Source organism: Pinus tabuliformis, chromosome 6, assembly GCF_031772625.1.
Source record: "Pinus tabuliformis cultivar Carrire ecotype Pingquan chromosome 6, CPIR1, whole genome shotgun sequence".
Classification (NCBI taxonomy): Eukaryota; Viridiplantae; Streptophyta; class Pinopsida; order Pinales; family Pinaceae; genus Pinus; species Pinus tabuliformis.
The window spans coordinates 1048842147-1048861964 of record NC_142292.1 but is presented as its reverse complement, the minus strand read 5'-3'; positions in this window follow the sequence as shown (position 1 = coordinate 1048861964).

Genomic DNA, 19818 nt, shown 5'->3' with positions numbered 1-19818 from the left:
GTGGGGACTCACTGAAAGAAAATCATTTGAGGCAATAAAACAAGAAATCATTGATGCCCCTTCGTTATCAACCCCTGATTTTACTAAACATTTTATTCTTTATACTTTTGCTTCCCAACAATCTTACGCAATAGTCTTAACTCAACCTAATCAACAAAAAATTGAGGCTCCAATCTCATTCCTTAGTTCAAATATATAGGGAGCTAAGCTCAATTACTCAGAGGATGAGAAGCAAGTCTTTGTAGTTTTTAAATCCATAAAGAATTTCAGGGTTTTCCTCTTAAATACACACACTAAAGTAATTGTTCCTTTCCTTACTGTTAGGGAATTATTTATACATAAAAAATTAGAAGAGAAAAGATCCAATTGGGTTACTTCCCTATAGGAATATGACCTAGATATTAAACTAGATAAAATTGTCAGAGATTAAGGTTTTTTTAGGTTGATTACTGGAGCTTATGATAACTCAGCTAGTGAAGATTTAGGTAATAATGTTCAGATCACAGAGGTATTTGCCATTGACACTGAATCCCAATATGTTGATCTCATTTTTTATTTAAAAAATGGTTATGCTCCACCAAAACTCAATTACAAGAAGAAAAGAGCTCTCAGACTAAAGGCTAATTAATATCAACTTGTTAATGATGTCTTATTTAGAAGAAATTATGATTTTGTTTTGTTAGGATGTCTAGAAAAGTCTGAAGTTGAAAAGGTCTTGTAGGAGATACATGATGGACCAATTGGAGGATACTATGGTGAATACACCACTGGTCACAAGATCCTACATTCTAGGTATTATTGACTGAATTTATTCAGGGACACTCGTGATTGTGTTAGAAAGTGTAAAGTTTGCCAAATTTTCAATGGAAGACAAAAGAAACTAGACTTACCTTTACAACCAGTTCTCATTGAATAACCCTTTTAACAATGGGAATTGGACATAATAGGTGAGATTATTCATGACTCTTCCAAGCATCATAAATACATCTTGACTGCTACTGATTACGTCACTAAGTGGGTGAAAGTTATACCCTTGAAGGTGGTCAATTCTGAGAACATTATTGAATTATTTGATCGATTTATTATTACCAGGTTTGGTCTTCCTTATGCTTTAATGTTTGATAATGCATCATATTTTTAAAGTAACACCATTACTGAATTCTCCCTTAAAAAAAGGTTTTAAATTGAAGTATTTTGCAAATTATTATCCACAATTAAATGACCTAGCAGAATCTACTAACAAAAACCTGATTATAATAATCAAATGGATCATTGACCAAAATAATAAAAATTGGTATAAAGCTCTAGTCTTTGCATTATGGGCTGACAAAATTACCCAGAATGCCTCTATAGGCACTTCTCCTTTTCAATAAATATATGGTAAAGAAGGTATTTTACCACCTAATCTATTTATACCATCACTAGCCCTAGTGCAGTCCATTAAAGAAAACCCTTCCTCTGCTCTTCAACTAAGAATGTCTCAAATCCTTAAACTAGAGGAAGAAACAAATAAAGCTAGACAAGTCCATGCCCATCACCATCAATTGGTTAAGGCTGTATTCGATGCAAGTTTAGTTCAAAATAAAATTTTTGAAACTGGAAATCTAGTTTTGAAATGGGACAAAGCCCATGAGGATAAAGGAAAACATTCAAAGTTCCAAAGAATGTGGCTAGGCCCATTTCGTATTATTCAAAAACTAGGCCCATCATCTTTTATTTTATAAGATCTACAAGGAAAGAGGGATGCTCCTCCTGTTAGTGGGCTAGTTTTGAAGAAATATTTTTACTAAGGATACATATCCTTTTGTAAATATGTAAATAATCACATGTATATATTGGTGCCTTAGCCCTAGTATTGTTAGGTAATACACTTTTGTCTTCATAGTGGGGTCTCTCATCATTAAAATGAGATTTGACTGATTAAGTAAGAGATTTTTGGAAAGAAAATCATAACATTGTGGTTTAGTTTTGCAATTATAACAAAACTCTGAAATATTTATATCCATTAAATTGTCAACGTTTGATAGTTTGAAAACTTTATCAAATCTAATTATCACTTGATTGATCATGCAAAAGTTTTTCCTTAAAAAAGTAACGGCTATTATGAAGTTTTAGCATCTTTTGACTTCAGTTGTCATCCATTACTTTCAAGGAGTGAATATGCCTCCCCATACACTGATTTTAAAATCTTAAGAGTGTAATTCAAAAATATATAAAACTTGAAAGATAGAAGGTCTCATCATGAGCCAACTTACCATGATCATGGGAAACCAATGATATTGACACTATCAACCTAGCCACCAAACTAGGATAATGGCATACTATTATATAACCATAAGACAAGAGGTCTCATCATGAGATGAGTTTTTTAGTGTCAATTTAACTTGTGAATGAAATTACCATAATCTGGTCACCAAACCAGGTCAATGGCTTTCAGGAAAATTTTAAAACAAAATTTAAAAAAATAAAAGATTAAAAACACCTAAGAATTTTATTATAAGTGGATGGGATACTAGTATATCTATTGTTAAATGGTAACCCTGTCGAGGCTATGATGCATGTTGGCAACAGTGGATCTACCAGTGACAAATAGGTCTATCTTAAAAGCTAAAATTTTGTAGTTTTTAACTTTATCTTTATAACTGATTAAATGACAAACATGGATAACAAAGGTTTTCATCAATAAACAGGTTATGAGATAATTTACAAAATGATGAGTTCTTTTATCCAGAGTAACTTTTATCAAACTAAACTTCAAGAATTTTTATCTTTCTAAGTCTTCTTGTTTAATTAATTAAAGCTTCATTTATTTTTAACAGAGATAATTGTTTTGCCTAGTATGTCGCCAATTGTTGTACTACTCAACAACCCCCCATTATAATTAATAGTAGAACTAATAAATAATGGGGACCCTTTTAAAATTTAGGATAAAATCCAAAAAATTCCAATAAAATAATGTAATCTAGCTTTATTATTTCAAAATCATGATTGAATCTAGAGATTTCCCTTATCGAAACTCAAATATCAGGGCTTGAGCCTTTAAACATTAGCTTTTACTTTGAACTCTCTTCAGAAACATTTTATTAGAGATTTCCAACATGTCCCCTTAATAAAAACTTCAATTAAAACATTTCCCAATCCTTTTTTGTTTACTAAGGCCTACAACTTAAATAAGAAAAGTGTTCATTTTTATGTTATAACAATAAAGGTCCAACCCCGCAAGACTACCACGTAGCATATCGGGATTTTTCATATCGGAGTTTTCATTTTGATGTGCATGTCCAATATTTTGATCCTCTGATCTCCAATATGCGACTCCGCCAATTCCATAGCACTCATCTTCAATATTGATCTCAACTCAGATCTCCGATCTTCGATATACTGCCCACCTCTCATTTTGTAGTTGCCATATCAGGATTTCTTAATCAAAATTTATCCTTTCAACTCCCCAATATGAAAGCACTGATGCAAAACCTCTGATAATTCTTCCTTCCTGTAACTTTAATATTTTATGCACTATAAGCTTATCAAAGGTAAATGATATCACATAGTTTCAATCCCACTTCTTCACCCTTGTGAGCATCACCCGATGCAATGAGTGTTAAGTGAACTATTCAAAAATCATGAGAAATTAGTCAGTTATGACTACCTATCATGGAAATGGTCATACGTGAATGACTTACTTAACGTAGTTGAATCCCAAAATGATATCTGATATCACATATTTTAACGATGCAATAATGAAATTTTGCGAATAAAGTTCTAGACTATGCTAACGTGTAATATAGCACATGTGAATTCATGTTTGATTAATAAATGGCCAAATGTGGTGAACTTATGGTTTCGATATAATAAATGTCCTCATTATTGCTAATTATTTCCTAAGGTTTCACTCATAAAAGTCTTGGATTCATGTGTAAATCGGTTATTTTCTTTAAGTTATTTTGTTTGAGTGTTAGTTTCTCATCATTTTTGTGTTTCCCTTGGCAAGCCAGTCCAGATAAAAATAATTTAGCAGAAATGTCTTGTTTGACCAAACCCAGAAGGAAACTTGTTTTTTAGCAACAACCGGTTGTTCCTTCCCCTGAGGCTGAAGAATTGCCTGCACTATTTTCCAATACCACATGCACCCCGGTTGCTGTAAAATCTACCTAGGAGGTCATGTATCAGTTATTCAAAGATGAAGATTTGTGGGTCACCAAAAGAGTAGCCATAGCTGAAGATTCATTCTCCATTTGCGATACTACATATAGTGATCTAGCCAATTCCTTCCTCTACAGAATTGTTGTTCAGCCGAACATCTTGCCTTACATGGAGATGATTATATGGGTCACCGACCATCTAAACATTTCAAATATAAACTTTATGAGCAAGAGGAACACGGTCCTCGGCTCTTTCACCAACAAATATCTGTCTCAAATGTACCAACTACCGTCACCTAAAAATAAATATGATAAGGACTTCATTGAGAAATTCATGAAGGAAAATTAGGATGAATCTGAGGTCATCAAAGGATGGAGAAGAGATGCTAGCAAGCATAAGCAGGAAGACAAGGGTATGTACTCTATAGATTCTCTTTTTGGACCCTATTATTATGCTCCCACCATGATATGTAGATTATTTGGTTATGATAATACCCAAAATTTTTCAGATCAATGGGTACCCCTAATTGATGCAACCTCTGATAGCTACGTTATGGACTGGGGGACTATTTTGTCTAATAATTTAAGTATCCAAATCCTATAATATAGGAAGAAACGTATTTTTTCTGAAAATATTGTTCCCCCATTTTACATGAGTTCCTACGTAATGGATGTTATTTTATTCACTTCTGATTTCCCATCCATGGGATGGAAATGGACCATACAGGACCCTATGCCTATCCACATCTATCATAGTATTCTCTGGGAGTCAAAATATCAACCCCATTTCTACAAAATTTTCCATGGCATTGTGCTTCTGATCCACCAATTTGTTTTTAATGACAAATGCCCTAGAATCTCACCTGAAGCCAATAACGACCTCTTATCAGTTGGAAGATGGTTTGGAGAATTCCTTTACCTATATTTTGGTTTTTGGTAGCCTTTCACACCCACATGTGTTACCCCTACATATTCATGACAACCTCCTAGCCCGGGAAATAACCTATCAGATTGTGGGAAATGGCCTATCTAAGGTCATGAAAGATAATAAAAATAAAATGTGGGTTATATTTCCATTTTGTTTTGGTGTCTATTCCCTTGAGAATTTCAAGCATTCTACTAAGGAAAAGGAGGAAATCCAACTTATACGCTTTTCAACCATTCTGAATCGACAACTTGACTCCAATGATACTTCCAATAATATTACAAAGTAGGCAAAGTTCAGGTAGTTCACAAATGAGCTTGATAAGTTTGATGACATATTTGAGTTATCATCTGACTATGAAAAGGTTGAGAAAGAGGCAACAGTGTTGGAATTATGATACAGGTTTTGTCCTTGATGGCAGCTCATATAGATGACAGATCACAGTGCAACAGGTTAACAACAAAGGATTACAGATCAGACTCCAGTGATTGAATAAAGAGAATGGTTTAAGGGGTATATGCCAGTTCACTTTGTCCAAGTAGCGTATACACGTAGGCTCATAGAACAAAAATAGGGTATACATATACACACACTTTCACAAGAGGAAAAGCACATATGAGTTGGAAAATCAAGGTTTTGGTCTGAGGTATTGGTCCGAGGTTTTTGGTCGAAGGTATTTGGTTTGAGGTATTTGTTCCGAGGTATTGGTCTGAGGTTTTTGGTCTGAGGTTTTTGGTCCAAGATTTTTGGTTCGAGGTATTTGGTCTGAGGTATTGGTCTGAGGTTTTCGTCCAAGGTATTGACAAAGGATCTAAGTATATAAGGAGGAGAAGATCAAAGGGCTAAGGGAGCAAGAAATGAATATCTTATGATGAGTGAGATCAAAAGAAAATATGCATGTTATGGGTTTCTAGTGCTTTTCTTGATCCGAAATTAGGATGCACCTAAGCGGTTGATGATGGATGATGGATCAAGATCATAAGAACTGAAATGAATTATCATTTTGTGGTCTGATCATGGATAGTCTAGATCTAAATACTAACGCATGTTTTATTCTATAAATGTTACGATCTGGGTATGACTGAAATCTGGAATAGTTGTGAAGTTTTAAGTTAGTGTTTGCAGATCTATACACGGGTTCGCCTTGGTGAAGGCGCGTATACACATCGGTTTGGTATTTCGAAGTAGCGTATACATTATGAGATATGAGATTTGAAGTTGTAGTTTGTTCTAATTGTTCATGCAGAGTTCTAGGTTCTGCTCTATGTATTGGTGATTGTGTTCTTGTGACAGTGTTCTGAATGATCAGATTGATTGACTATGATGTTCTTCAATATTGATGGGTTTTTCAGTAATTTGTTGTATTGCAGTGGTGATTGATTTTGAGTTTCAATGTTGCTGATGGGTCCAGTATGAAAATTTGATGAAACGAGGCCTTCATTTGTATTGTTGTGTACTAGGAGCATCCTGTCTGAAAATTTAAACATGGTCCTTGGAGGAAGAGAGAAGGTCGTAGCCTTTAGTAGGCTGATGCCTATGTACTGGTAAACATATTGGCCAGTACCAGATCCAGGGGGTTGGAGCTCCCTTCTAGTAGCAGCTGGAGAACAAGTGAAGGTAGGAGCCTTCAATAGGCCATCACCTATGCACTAGTAAACATATCAGCTAGTACAAGAGCTAGGGGGTTGTAGCTCCCTTCTAGTAGAAGATGGAGAACGAGAGAAGGTTGTAGCCTTTTAGAAGTCGGTGTCTGCATATTGGTATGAGTCTGCAGCAGTACAAGATTGTAAAATAGTTTTTCTTATATTAAAAGAAGACAGAGATGACAACAGTGGATGGTTTTTATCCCGCATTGGGTTTCCACCTTAAATCTTGGTGTTCATGTGTGTTCCTTATGTGTGATGGTTTATTTTGTTATTACTGCACATGGTTACTATTTATATGGTTAATAAAGTTCTAACACACTAATTAAAGATCAACATATGATGAATTAACTGAATCATAAGATCACTGGATATATGTTGGTTGCCCTAAAGAGAGTTACGTGTACACACGAGTTACCTTCATTGACGTAGCGTATATAAAATTGAGTATGAAAATAAAAAGTTATTGATTTGATAAATACTGATTCACCCCGCCCCTCTTAGTATTATTCCCAACAATTGGTATCAGAGGAGGTCCTTTGGCAAAAGCTTGATCGCTTGAAGGCTATCTGCAGAAACAATGGGAAAGAAGCTAAAGAAGAAAGCGCCTAAGAAGAAGAAGACATCTCAAAGGAGCAGTGACAATAGGAGAGACAATTAGCTATTAGGTGGAAGCAAGTATTCAGATTCAGAATCACCTCAGATTGAAGATGAACAAGAAAAAGAAGTATCAGGTACAATTTTTTGGTATTCTAGTGATACTTTTCTCTGTTCATGAAATGTTGAATATATTGAAAGTGATAGTGAAAGAAACATAGAGGCAGAAGTTAAAAGACTCACAGATAAAATTAGAGATCAACAAGATCTATTTAGAAAAAAGGAGAGTGCCTTCAGAGAAGAAGTTACCAGATTAAAAGCTTAGTTGGAGGAAGGAAACAAAGTAAGGAAGCAGTACAAGGAAAAGGAATATCAATGTCAAAAGCTGCAAGATGAAGTGACATCATTAAGAAATGAAGTAAATGAAAAGAGTACAATAATCAAGAGACTTAAAGATAGATCCAGTTATTATGAAAGTATTGAAGCTGAGATTCTCAAATTAAGACAACAAGTGGAAGAAGGAAAAAAGGCCGAAGAAATCATGAAGAAGCAATATCTAGAAAAGGAAGAGCAATATCAAGTTGAGGTAAATATCTTAAAAGGTGAATTAGAAGAAAAGGATAAACTATTACGATTTCAAGATAGTACTAAGATTTTGGATAATATTCTTAGTAGTCCAAGGTCTCCTACCATAAAAATTGGTCTTGGTTTTCATGAAACTATTGAAGATGACTCTAGCTCACAAGATGAGGCAAGGAACTCTAATGAAAATTTTGAAATGATCAATAAGGAGATAAGAGGTCAAACCCATCAACAACCAAGGAAAGAAAGACTTCAAAGAAAATCATTTACTCCCACCTATGGAAGTGATAGTTGGTTATTTCCTCTGATGAATAATGTTGAATTTTTTATATGTCATAATTTTGGACACAGGAAGATGCAAAAGTAGAATGGTTCAAGCAAATAACCATCACACAGAAACATCATCAACTTCTAGGTACTTTAGGGATAATTTTTTTTCTTGCAATATGTTTGGTCACAAATCCATTGACTGCTATAGAGGGAATATGAAACATATAAGATGTTAATACATGTAACAAGTTTGGGCATATAGCAAAAGAATGCAGGAGAAAATTTCGGCCAACATACCAAAAGGAGAAAATATCATCACACTCCAAGGTATGGAAGAAGAAGGAAGTATAGTCAGAAAGATGTGGCATAACACAGTATACAGACATAACAAACTCAGGGGGAGCTGAAAGTGTGAAACTTCAGAATTCCAATTATCATATGCAGTTATCATGAAGACAAGTCGCGTATCTACACGAATTAGAAGCTGCATAGTCACGTATATGTTGGTTTGAGGAAAAAGCAGTGGGATATACTCAGAAGAAGGGGTCTGATATGGTTCATTCAATTATCAATTATCTGTTATGTTCTGAGTGATGATGATTACAGTCTGCTGATGATATGTGGAAGTTTTTTTGGCCCTCATAATCTGTTACTAATTTTATGAACAAATGGTTGATGATGATGCCTTGATGATTCTTACTAACAAATGCAATGATTAGTTCTAATAGTGAATAGATGGCACAGGTTTAGCGGGAGCATATGATTCTAATAATGCATTGTTGGCAATATAATAGAAGACCTTGGTACATGATGATACTTATATTGCTTGATTCACATAGATGCTTTGATTCAGATGACTCTTCTAATGATGGACATGTTGGAAATAATACTGAGAGGGGGGGTGAATCAGTATTATCTAGTCAATTATTTCCTTTTTCAAATCCAGATCATATACGCTGCTTTAGTTAGTGAAAAAATGCGTATATACACAACTACGTATAAGGAAACCCACGTATACCATGCAAACTTATAATTTACTTTATCTTACAGATGTTGATCATTAATCTGTGTATCAGAATCAAATAAACAGTAACCAGAAACAGTGAAACAGAGCAGAAGATAATCACACACAAGAACACAAGATATAAGGTGGAAACCCAATGTGGGTGAAAACCACCTGCTGCAATTCGTCTCTATCTTCTTTTTAATTAGAAACTTCTTTTTACAATGATTCTGTACTGGTGCATTCCTTTACCAGTACGCAGGCTGCAACTTGTCGAGAGCTACAACCCTCTCTCGTTCTCCAGCTTCTCCTGGAAGGGAGCTACAACCCCCTTAGCTCTTGCACTAGCCAAGATACTAGTACGTAGGTGGTGGCCTACATAAGGCTACAACCTTCTCTTTCTTCCAGGGACCACGTTTCATAAATTTTCAGACTGGATCCATGAACATCAATCAATCATCAAGAATTTTTCTGCATCAAACAATCTCCTTTTCACCAATTAGAACTGAATCAAGTAGACACTTCTCTGATAGATGTACTCAGAACATAGTAACAATAGCCACGCACCAAATCCTGATCCCAGAACACTGCAACAATAAACAGAAGTAGCTTGAACACAACTCAAGAGATGTACGCTACTTCAATAACCTGAAACTTGCGTGCATACGCTTTTGTGTTTGGACCAACCTGCATATACATTGTTTTTATTCACTGAACCACCGTGTATACGCACCTTCGCTTCACTAAACCTGCATACAGATCTATAAAGGATAATTTATTCTTTCAAATATTCAGACATTAATTAACCCAGATTATCAGATTTATAGATCAAGCATGCGCCACATATAACAGATCAAAATCATACAAAGATACTATTATTCAAGCCTTAAGATTATGACCCATCAATAGAACTTATCCTTCTCTTTGTGCTAAGTTTCCTCCTTTATTCAGATCCATATATGCACCATAACCCCAATCACCATTTCAGATCTAGCACTTTATCAGATATTCAATTAATTCAAATGATCCTTTGCCAAATGATCTCCTTCCTCTTTTATAGTCTTAGGCCTTTCACTATACCACAGTCCAAAACCATAATAAAACAATACCATGGACCCAATACTTGGGATCAACACTTTTGATGAGATACCATGGCCCAAAACCATAGGTTCAATTACCAAGGACTAAATACCACGAACCAAAGTAAGTTCTCCAACATGTACGCGCTTTTCCTTGCTTGAAAGTGCGTGTATATGCATACGCACTTTTGTAACGTATAACCCGCATGTATACGCATCTTCGTCTAGGTGAACCTGCGTATATATCTTTTCCTTCATTCTGAAAGCCTGAACTGAGATCTGTCACCAGAGTGAGTTGCCATCAAGGACAACACCTGTGCCATAGCTCTAAACCTGTGCCATAATGCCAAAAATCTCCCCCTTGGACTTGATGGCAACCCCAAGATCCTCAAAGTCATTCTCCCCCTTTGTCATCAAGGGCACAGGGTTGTGCTCCCCCTGAGTACATGCTGAAATCTCTGTTCTACTGTGCTGACCATGCTCCCCCTGACTGTAGGCAAGATCTGCAAAAATATGTTCTTCAGAAAGAACCATGACTTACACATCATAAAAGATCTTCCTATCACCAAAAGACTCTATACATACATCCATCACCCAACCAAGTGGGGATACATCTGAAATTTACATATGAAAACCAAGTACATTACATCATTCATCCCAGGCATAGTGGGGAAACCAAAATAGGCCGTTACATGACCTTGACACCATAAAAGAGATACATGACATAGGACGAAATATCTAGAGCAAGACTTTTGAAAGTCACCAATAACTGATATCAGTAGCATCTGTCAATCACTATTCAGATCAGCAACTATGTTTTCCTTATGTTCTCCCTCTGCATTTGTTCCACCTGAGATCAACAGCTTTAATGCATTATCAGAAGTTTATCTGCTCCCCCTGGACCTGTGCCACATGGTCTCTGGCAGACCCATATCAGACTTTCTTCAACCAGAGTTTGTCCCCACTGATTTCTTTCAAACTGCCATATACGCGACTGTCTCTGCATAAACCGGCGTATGTACGCAGATCCTCCTCAGGAAACTTGTGTACACCCATTTTTCTCTGAAACAGACAAGTTTCAATAGCAAGATGATGCATCGACTACTCCCAACTTCTGTCTGAGGTATTCAAAAGTTTCCCTGGGCAGTGGTTCGGTGAGAATATCAGCAACTTGTTCCTTAGAGGGAACATACTCCAATTTGACCTTTTGTTCCAACACTTGTTCCCAGAGAAAATGATACTTGATCGGTATGTGCTTAGTCTTTGAATGCATGACAGGATTCTTTGAGATATTGATAGAACTTGTATTATAACATAAGATGGAGATAGGTGGAGTACAAGTGATTTGAAAATCCTGCAAAGTTTGCATCATCCAAAGGAGTTGTGTGCAACAAGATGCGGCAGCCACATATTCTGCTTCAGCTGTATATAGAGCAATCGAACTCTGTTTCTTGCTGAACCAAGATACTAATCTGGAACCCATAAAGAATGCACCACCACTAGTGCTTTTCCTGTCATACACGCTTCCAGCCCAATCTGCATCTGTATAAGCAAGAAGAGTGAGATTTGTATCTCTAGGATACCATAGGCCATTGTTTTGAGTTCCTTGAAGATACTTGAAAATTCTCTTTACTACCTGAAGATGAGTTTCCTTAGGATTTGCCTGAAATCTTCCAACCATTCCTACTGCATGCATGATGCCTGGTCGAGTACCTTCTAAATAGAGCAGACTTCCAATCATGGATCTATAAGTTGGTTGATGCACTGTTGCTGATTTTGCACTGAAGCTGCATCCTGTAACCATAGGGGTACATATTGATTTTCAATATTCCATGCCATACTTCTTCAAAATCTGCATGAGGTACTTGGTTTGATATAAAAAGATACCACCTTCATTTTGTTGGATTTGTAATCCAAGAAAATATGTCAGTTCTCCAAGCAAGGACATTTCAAATTCTTTCTACATCACTAAGGCAAAGTTTTGACTCATAGCTTCTTCATTGCTACCAAAGATGATATCATCAACATACACAACAAGTATTAGAAATTTGTTATTTTTAATTTTTATATAACGATTGCTATCTGCTGATCCTTTTGAGAAACCTTATTGATGAAGATATTTTTCCAGATGATAGTACCAAGCCCTTGGAGCTTGTTTAAGACCATAGAGAGCCTTCTTAAATCTGCATACAACTTTTAGATCATTTCCAAGGATGAATCCATCTGGTTGTTCAATATACACTTCTTCTTCTAAGTCTCCATTCAGAAAAGCTAATTTCACGTTCATTTGAAATACTTTGAATTTCTGAAAGCTTGAGAGAGCATGGAACATTCGGATGGCCTCAAGTCTAGCAACGGGAGAAAAAGTTTCTTCAAAGTCTATTCCTTCTTGTTGAGCATACCCTTTACAAATAAGTCTGGCCCTATTTCTAATAAGTCCCCATTTTCATTCAACTTGTTTTTGAATATCCATTTTGTCCCTATGACATTCTTATATTTTGGTCTAGGAACCAACTCCCAAGTGTTATTCTTTTCAATCTGCTCAAGTTCTTCATCCATTGCCTTGACCCAGCATTCATCTTTGCATGCCTATTTTACATTTTGTGGTTCAGTGGAGGAGAGAAATGCCAAATAGCTTGAGGCTTCTGCAATTGTTCTTCTTGTTTGTATACCTGCCTCTTTTTGCCCCAAAATTTGAGATTCTGGATGATTCTTCTGAACGGACCTGGATGGAGTATTATCTTCTATTCTTATCTGTTCTTCTGGTGCCTCTTGAGCTTCTTCTTCATCATAAGTCTGATTTGATGTTGAAGGATAGTCCTCATCATCTTTGAAATCTTCGGAATTCACTTGCCTAGGAATGTTTCCTTCTTCATCAACCACTACATCAATGTTGTCAACAATTCTTCCTAGTCTTTTGCTGTAACACTTATATGCTTTGTTGTGGGGAGAATAACCAAGGAGAATGCCTTCATCTGCTCTAGGTTCAAACTTACCAAGATTTTCATCATTATTTTTAATATAGCATTTGCTTCCAAAAATTTTGAAATATTTTACCGAAGGAGTCTCACCATACCAGAGCTCATGAGGAGTTTGAGTGCTATTCACCCAGACATTTGTCTTGTTGAGAATAACAACTGCAGCAAATGCGGCTTCACCCCAGAAGGTTGCGGGAGTTCCAGACTCATCAAGCATTGCACGAGCCATTTGTTGAACCGTTCTGTTCATCCTTTCCACTAATCCATTTTGCTGAGGAGTCCTAGCTGTGGAGAATTCCCTTCTTATTCCATGTTCTTCACAAAAATCGAAAAATTCATTCGAGGTAAATTCTCCTCCTTGATCATACCTGAGGGATTTGATTCTGTGATCTGATTCATTCTCCACCAAGGCTTTGAATGATTTGAACTTTTCAAAGGCTTCGTCTTTGTGCTTCATAAGTCTTATCCAACACATCCTGGAATAGTCATCAATGAATAATATAAAGTATTCTTCTCCTCAAGGTGACCATTTCCTAGCTGGACCACATACATCAGTATGGACAAGTTCAAATGGCCTGCTAGCTGATCCTTCCTTCTGAGGGAAGTTAGTTTTGGTTTGCTTACCAAACATCACGATTTGCATATTGTATTTTCTGGAATTCTGATGTTTGGAAGACCACGAACTGCCTGGTATTTGCATGCTTTCCTTATCTGTGAGAAGCTAAGATGCCCCAATCTTCTGTGCCATAGCCAGTGTTCATCATTCTTGCTTAGATAGCATTGATGTTGTCCTCCTTTGAATATGTATAAATTATTTGGATTTCTTATGCCTTTGATCATTGTTTTTCCTGTATCAAGATCATGAACACTACATCCATTTGATCAAAATTTTACCTCAGTTCCTTGATCACACATTTGACTGACACTTAATAGATTATGCTTTAAGCCATCAACATACATGACATTTCCAGCTTTGATCCTTTCTTTCAACTGAACAGAACCTTTACCTTTTATGAGAGCAGGGGTATCATTTCCAAAAGGGACCTTCTTCTCCTTCTCTAAGGCACTATATGACTGAAGTTTTTCTTTATCACCTGTCATATGTTTCGAACATCCACTGTCGATGTACCATTGATTCTCCTTCCCTTCCACATATAAGGCTATACCACATCTTCCTGGTTGTGGTTCTTTCATTCTCCATGATTTGGCACTTGAAGCTTGCTCCTTCTGAGTTGTCTGCGGAAACCTACTCCTGCATTCAGAATCTTCATGACTGAAATTGTTACAAATAGAACATTCTATTTCATTTTCAAGAGCAGAGAAGTTATTGTAGGTCCTTTTCATGATCCCAGTCATACTCCTTTGTTTATGAGCTTCTCTAGTCATGATTGTCTTATAGGCAACACATTGAGCTGCTTTGTGACCAAAGTTATGACAATAAAAACATTGGCCATTGAAGAAACTCCTGTGATTATCAAATCTACGAGCCAAATGATTGTAGTTCCTATTGACATCCATTCTTGAGGCAGATTGAGAAGGTTTTACCTGTGGCTAGTTGTATCTTCCGTTCATTCTAAAAGTAGATTCCCCTCGATTTATCTGATAGTCTTTGTTCATTCTTGAGGTGAATTGTCCATGATTTACTTGGTGATTTCCATTTGGCCTTTGTTCACTTTTCCTTGCTGCATCAAGATAACTTTTGGAGGTAGATGGTTTCGGCGTTGAGTTGTTTCTTCATTATATCCCAGACCTGTCTTGATTAGCGGAGAACGGTGCACTTTGATAATGTCATCTAATGTTTCAGATCCTTTAACAAATCTAAGATTAAGAGATTTAGATTTCTCAATCGCTTTTCTAAGTCCCACAATTTCACATTCTAACTTTTCATGATGTTTTTCCCTTTAAGCCAGTTGGAATTGCAGAGTATCAATAATCATATTTTTCTCTTCTAAAAAAATTTTGAGTTTAGAAATCTCTTCATAAATACCTTCTTCATCTATAGCATCCATGAAATATTCATCTTCAAAAGCCATTAGAAGTCTATATTTATTATCTTGTTCATCTTCATCACTATTTGAAAGTCCATCACTGTCTTCATGAGTGTAATAGCTTTTCTTATTTACATTCTGTTTCTTGTTCCATCTAACAGGTTCCTTACCCTTGTCAAGCTTATCTTTATGAGGACATTTGGCAGCATAGTGACCAACTCTTCCACAAGCAAATCATTTGAAAGGTAACTTACCTCTGAATCTTCCAACACCCCGTTGAAGGTTCTTGACAAAATTTGATTCTTCCTCTTCTTCTGACATATGTCCTGACTCATAGTAATCTCCTTTGCCTGAAGCCTTGAAAGCAGCTTCTCTCCTGTCTGATGGTCCTCCTTTCCTCATTTCATAATCAATCAGAATTTTGTGCAGTTGTGACATGGTAAGGTTTCGTAGATTCTCTTTTTCTTCTATTGCAAAAACTTTAGATTCAAACTTAGGGGACAAAGATCTTAGAACCTTTTCAACCACAACAACCTCTTTTATTTCTTCACCCAAGTTTTTCATATAATTAACAATCTCATCTAGACGAAGGAAATAGTTAGCCACACTTTCATCATTGTGCATTTTGAGATTTTCATACTGAATTCTGAGGGTTTGAAGTTTTGCTCGTTTTACCTGTTCATCTCCTTCATAGCTCAGAGCAATCTTGTGCCATATTTCTTTTGCGGATTTATACTGCATAACCTTGATGAATTCTGATTGAGATAGACATCCTAATAGAGCATTGACAACCTTTTCATTTGTTTCATATTGCTTCTTACCAGCCGAATCTGTGGGAGTTATGGATGGAAAAGTGTACCCTGTATCTATGATATCCCAGACTTCAGTACCAAGAGATTGAAGATAGGCTGTGACTCTTACCTTCCAATAAACGAAGTTGGTCCCATCAAAAATTGGTGGCTTGATCAATGCTTCTCTCTCGTAGTTTCTCATGATGATGGATCTTCCTTCAAGCGATCAAGCTTCTTCAGAAAGACCTGCTCTGATACCAATTGTTGGAAATAATACTGAGAGGGGGGGGGGGGGGGGGGGGGTGAATCAATATTATCTAGTAAATTATTTACTTTTTCAAATCCAGATCATATACGCTACTTAAGTTAGTGAAAAATGTGTATATACCCAACTACCTATAAGGAAACCCGCGTATACCATGCAAACTTATAATTTACTTTATCTTACAGATGTTGATCATTAATCTGTGTATCAGAATCAAATAAAAAGTAACCAAAAACAACGAAATAGAGCAGAAGACAATCACACACAAGAACAGAAGATATAAGGTGGAAACCTAATGTGGGAGAAAACCACCTGCTGCAATTTGTCTCTATCTTCTTTTTAATTAGAAACTTCTTTTTACAATGATTCTGTACTGGTGCAGTCCTTTACCAATACGCAGGTTGCAACCTGCAGAGAACTACAACCCTCTCTCGTTCTCCAGCTTCTCCGGGAAGGGAGCTACAACCCCCTTAGCTCTTGCAATAGCCAAGATACTAGTACATAGGTGGTGGCGTACAGAAGGATACAACCTTCTCTTTCTTCCAGGGACCACGTTTCATAAATTTTCAGACTGGATCCATGAACATCAATCAATCATCAAGAATTTTTCTGCATCAAACAATCTCCTTTTCACCAATTAGAACTAAATCAAGTAGACACTTCTCTGATAGTTGTACCCAGAACACAGTAACACTAGCCACACACCAAATCCTCAACCCAGAACACTGCAACAATAAACAGAAGCAGCTTGAACACAACTCAAGAGATGTACGCTACTTCAATAACCTGAAACCTGCGTGCATACACTTCTGTGTTTGGACCAACCTGCGCATACGCTGTTTTTATTCACTGAACCAGCGTGTATACGCACCTTCACTTCATTGAACCTATGTATAGATCTATAAAGGATAATTCACACTTTCAAATATTCAGACATTAATTAACCCAGATTACCAGATTTATAGATCAAGCATGTGCCACATATAACAGATCAAAATCATACAAAGATACTATTATTCAAGCCTTAAGATTATGACCCATCAATAGAAATTATCCTTCTCTTTGCGCTAAGGTTCCTCCTTTATTCAGATCCATATCTGCACCATAACCCCAATCACCAATATTTCAGATCTAGCACTTTGTCAAATATTCAATTAATTCAGATGATCCTTTGCCAAATTATCTCCTTCCTCTTTTATAGTCTTAGGCCTTTCACTATACCACGGTCCAAAACCATAATAAAACAATACCATGGCCCCAATACTTGGGATCAACACTTTTGATGAGATACCATGGCCCAAAACCATAGGTTCAATTACCAAGGACTAAATACCACGAACCAAAAGTAAGTTCTCCAACATGTACGTGCTTTTCCTTGCGTGAAAGTGCGTGTATACACATACGTGCTTTTGTAACGTATAACCCACGTGTATACGCGTGTTCGTCTAGGTGAACCTACGTATATATCTTTTCCTTCATTCTAAAAGCCTGAACTGAGATCTGTCACTAGAGTGAGTTTCCATCAAGGACAACACCTGTGCCATAGCTCTAAACCTGTGCCATAATGCCAACAGGACATACACAGGCTATTAATCTTGATGTCGCTAACAGATGCTTATGGTGCAGATCATATATGGTGTATGATAGTTGATGATGACTATCATGGTCTTGTTTAGATTGTTAATACTTGTTATAAATTTCATGTATATCATTTGATGTAAAGGTCATGTAAAGACCTATGATGTAACCCCACTATGCATGGGAAGGATGATGTAATAATTCCTATATTTCATTCATGTATAAATAATTGGTATATACCCACTTGGTTGGGTGGATGAGTTAAATTTGATGTATCCCCACTTGGTTGGTAGATTGATGTATGTATGAGTCATTGGTCTTAGGGATTTCATACTTGAGTTATAGAGTCATGTTATTCTTTTGAAACATATCTCTGCAGACTCTCCATGTACTCAGGGGGAGCATGGACAACATAATGTATATCAAAGAGGGAGAATATCTTAGTCTGCCCTTTGCCCTTGATGTCAAAGGGGGGAGTATCTTGGTGTTGTAGTTGTCATCAAGTCTAAAGGGGGAGATTGTTGGCATTATGATACAGGCATTGCCCTTGATGGAACCTCACATAGATGAAAGGTCACAGTGCAACAGGTTAACAACAAAGGATTACAGATCAAACTCCATAGATTGAAGAAAGAGAATGGTGTAAGAGGTATACGCTGGTTCACTTTGGCCATGTACCATATACACGCGGGCTCACAAAACAAAAAGAGCGTATATGTATACACACACTTTCACAAGAGGAAAAGCGCATATGAGTTGGAAAATCAAGGTTTTGGTTTGAGGTATTGGTCCAAGGTTTTAGGTCGAAGGTATTTAGTCCGAGGTATTTGGCTCGAGGTATTGGTCTAAGGTTTCTGGTCCGAGGTTTTTGGTCTGAGGTATTTAGTCTGAGGTATTTGGTCTGAGGTATTGGTCCGAGGTTTTTGTTTGAGGTATTGAAAAAGGATCTAAGTATATAAGGAGGAGAAGATCAAAGGGCTAAGGGGGCAAGTAATGAATATCTTATGATGAGTGAGATCAAAAATAAATATGCATGTTATGAGTTCCTGGTGCATTGCTTGATCTGAACTTAGGATGCACCTAAGTGGTTGATGATGGATGATGGATCAGGATCATAAGAACTAAAATGAATTATCATTATGTAGTCTGATCATGGATAGTCTAGATCTGAATACTAATGCATGTTTTATTCTATAAATGTTATGATCTGGGTATGACTGAAGTTTGGAATAGCTGTGAAGTTTTAAGTTAGTGTTTGTAGATCTATACGCTTGTTCACCTTGGTGAAGGCGCATATACATGCCATTTCACTACTTCGAAGTAGTTTATACATTATGAGATATGAGATTTGAAGTTGTAGTTGGTTCTGGTTATTGATGCAGAGTTCTAGGTTTTGCTCTATGTATTGGTGATTGTGTTCTAGTGAAAGACTGTTCTTAATGATCCAATTGATTGATTATGATGTGCTTCAGTATTGATGGGATTTTTAGTGATTGGTTGTATTGTAGCAGTGATTGATTTTGAGGTTCAATGTTGTTGATGCATCCAGTATGAAAATTTGATGAAACGAGGCCTTCATTTGTATTGTTGTGTACCAGGAGCATCCAATTTGAAAATTTATGAAACGTGGTCCCTGGAGGAAGAGAGAAGGTCATACCCTTCTGTAGGCAAGCACCCACATACTGGTAAAAATAACATCCAATACAAGATCCAGGGGTTTGGAGGTCCCTTCCAGTAGAAGCTCGAGAACGAGTGAAGATTGGTGCCTTTAGTAGGCGGGCGCCTACGTACTAGTAAAAATATTAGCTAGTACAAGAGTTAGGGGGTTGTAGCTCCATTTTAGTAGAAGTTGGAGAATGGGGGAAGGTTGTAGCCTTTTGTAGGTGGGTGCCTGCATATTGGTATGAGTATGCACCAGTACAAGATTGTAAACAGGTTTTTCTTAGATTAAAAGAAGGTAGAGATGACAGCAATAGG